Consider the following 2636-nt stretch of genomic DNA (forward strand, 5'->3'; position numbering starts at 1 on the left):
GTATGCACATTTCCATACCTGCAATGCGACTGTACTCCCACACCTGCACAACCCCACACATGTGCAAACCCACATGAGTGAGCGTGCTTGTACCACATACACATGCACACACCAAAGACCTTTTTCAGGAAATGTTGACCATCAAGGGAGGTGCTGACTTCACTTTACACCTTACCCAACTTTTAGTTCACCACTTATACATCTTTACCTTTATAGATGGGCCTTTAACTTCGCCAAGCTCATGAGCTACCAAAGCCCAAAGCCTACTCCTACATCCTCCACTAACTCTTTCCCCTTTCATTCACACATCATCTTCTACTACATCCTCTATTGACTCTCTCCTTTCACCACATCACCAACAACAAATGCATGTGACCCTCCTCATTCTCTAGCCAATGCATTAAACCCATTAAGCTTTTCTCCCTCCAAGCATGCCCTCCACATAGCAAGCATGATTTACTACATTTGGAATATGATTTAAACACAGTGGGCAATAAGCCACTAAAGGAGAAGAATATCATTAGACCAAAATCGTCATTTAGGAACGGTTTTAAACCGTTCCTAAATGAGGCATCATAGAAAATTAGGAACGGTTCATAACCGTTTTGGGTATCATTTTAATTTTTTGAAACGAAATTTTAGGAACGGTTTTAAACCGTTCTAGTGCCAACAGTCATATTTGAGAACGGTATTTTTTTCTTATTTCGAAACGATTTTAAAGAAAAAAAAAAAACCTGCTGTATAAAATAAAATAAAATATATTTAAGCCATATTCATTTAAGAATCAAAAGATAGTAAAAACAACCATGATGTAATTTGAAACATTATTTATCTGACTTGCAAACCTGAAAGTAAAAACTAAAATCTACAATGGAAGACTTTAAAATAAAAATACAATTCAATGAAAGTCCGTTAAGCAGATGAAAAGCTCCACAATGTGATGGCCTTTTATGTACCTAACTAACAAGTAACAAGTAAAAAATAAGAACAAAAACATGTGAATAGATTGAAAGAACAACAATCAACTATCAAAACAATGTGAAAAATTTTGTGACAATTGAACATACATATGGGGGACTGTTGTTAGTTGACTCACCTGGTTTTTGGATATGCTCGATGCACTCTTGACCCGAGGGGAGGTCGTTTTAGACCAAGCGAGGCAAACTTGTTCACTTGCTAGGTGCGAAAATGTGTCTCCTGTGAAATCTATAACAACATAAGAACACCTATGGTAGTTCAACAAGGAAACTCCGGCAATCATCTTAACTGAAACTTGTAATGCATATAGAACTAGCAAAAGGTAGAGATGCTAAAAATTTCTGCTGAGGAATGTTCAAAATCCAAAACGTAATACTCTAGATTCTTATGAGAAATGCATCATGTACATTGTAAAAAGATATTTGGAATGGCATTGTAGGTATAATTGGACTTACTTTCCAGGCTGATTTGGAATGACACTGTAGGTATAATCAAGAATAGAAATCAGACCAAAGTTCTGAAGTTTTCTAGAATGTATTTCTGAAGAGGAATGGGTTAGAAGCATTACCTTCAGCTTCATCTTCCCATCATTAGCCATAAACCTATAGATTACATTAAAATATTAGTTGTCAATGTACACATATCTCCCATTATCCAAAAAGAACCAGGCTAACAAACTGAGAGCCCCTTGGGTGGAACTTTCATAAGATCCACCCCATTAAAATATTAGTTGTCAATGCACATGTATCTCCCACAAACCTGTAGATTACATTAAAACCATTCTTCTAATGTTCCTTGTCAAGATGAAAGAACTACCTAAAAAGTGCAGTATTCCAAAAACTAGGTAGGCCACACCATAGGAAATAAAACAATATTGATGACTTAGAAAGAAGAGAAGGAACCCCATGGGGCTCCACTATGAGTTCCCCAGTTATTAAACTTTCAAATCCCAAAAGTGGCATATGCATGAAGTTGGAAATCATCATTAGTATGGTTTCTATAATTTAAAGGACAAAAAAAAAAAAAAAAACAAAAATTATCATTAGTGTGGTTTCTATAATTTGAGCAAAAATTATATTGATGAACCTGCAAAGAAGTGTCACGAGAAAACAAAAATTGAACATAAAGAGCAATAATAGTTCTTAAAGAAAAATAAATTTGATTTAAATAGCCGTTTATTTTTTTCAACAAGCTGGCTGGTGGATGTAATGGAACTACCCTTCACCATTTCCTAAAAATAGGAGTAAAGTAAGCAAAGAATTCTAGTTAATGTAATGGAACTAGCTTCACAACTATTGATTGCTCCAACCATTAACAGAAGGCATATATTGCACCTATGCATCATGTTTATCAAAATATCCCAAATATCACAAATCATATAAGATTCCAAACAATTTAGAATTGATCAATCACTGTGAAATGCCAAGTTATTTACCTAATGCATGTTTTATTCCACATCACTATAATGCAGATGCATAAGAGATTAGGTTATCTGGAAAGTAATGCAAATGCATAAGAGATTAGGTTATCTAACAAGGCATGTTTTGTTCCACAACACTCTAATGCAAATGCTACCTTGATGCCTGGTGGAGATGCTGAAAGTAAAGAAAACCAATAGAAAAAGGTTAGCATTTCCAAGAAATGAGCTTTTCTCGAGA

The 2636-nt window shown here is 35.0% G+C and overlaps 1 long non-coding RNA gene across 2 annotated transcripts; it reads right to left on the reverse strand.

Moving 5' to 3' along the window:
* Positions 1-721: 721 nt before the first annotated feature.
* LOC131238587 (uncharacterized) lies at positions 722-2209 on the reverse strand. Of its 2 annotated transcripts, none has more exons than XR_009167951.1 (2): positions 1097-2209; positions 722-956 (listed from the first exon to the last, which is right to left on the reverse strand). It is a non-coding gene; the product is annotated as an uncharacterized LOC131238587 (long non-coding RNA). The 2 variants fall into 2 exon arrangements; XR_009167952.1 differs by having other exon boundaries at positions 722-960.
* Positions 2210-2636: the final 427 nt, after the last annotated feature.

This window comes from Magnolia sinica, chromosome 3, assembly GCF_029962835.1.
Source record: "Magnolia sinica isolate HGM2019 chromosome 3, MsV1, whole genome shotgun sequence".
Classification (NCBI taxonomy): domain Eukaryota; kingdom Viridiplantae; phylum Streptophyta; class Magnoliopsida; order Magnoliales; family Magnoliaceae; genus Magnolia; species Magnolia sinica.